The sequence below is a fragment of the Penaeus monodon genome, chromosome 29, assembly GCF_015228065.2.
Source record: "Penaeus monodon isolate SGIC_2016 chromosome 29, NSTDA_Pmon_1, whole genome shotgun sequence".
Taxonomy (NCBI): Eukaryota; Metazoa; Arthropoda; class Malacostraca; order Decapoda; family Penaeidae; genus Penaeus; species Penaeus monodon.
The window spans coordinates 18,996,632-18,997,030 of record NC_051414.1 but is presented as its reverse complement, the minus strand read 5'-3'; positions in this window follow the sequence as shown (position 1 = coordinate 18,997,030).

The window sequence follows — 399 nt, the reverse complement described above, 5'->3', positions numbered from 1 at the left end:
AAACAGCAGAAGAAAAGAAAATATGAACAAACACGAGGAAAAGCAGAGGAAAAGTCTTTAATGAAAAGGGATCACGGCTTTCTAATTATGTTCTCAGCAGAATTTTTCCTCGTTTTTCTAATGGGTGAGTTGAAAAGTGCTACTTAACCTTGGATTTACTGAGATGGAACTTCAGCAGACGTGTTTTAAAAGAAGACCGCTACACTTATCTTCTTATTTAGATAAAATAGATATTTAAAAATCCGCTTTTATATAGATAATAGGCCTACATTTGACTCTTATATATTCGGTGCTGAATGACAACAGTTGCTTCCATTCAACAGGTAGTATACTCTATGTAGAACAAAACAGTATGGTATTGCATATGACTTATAATGGCTGTATAATAGAAAAATGTAA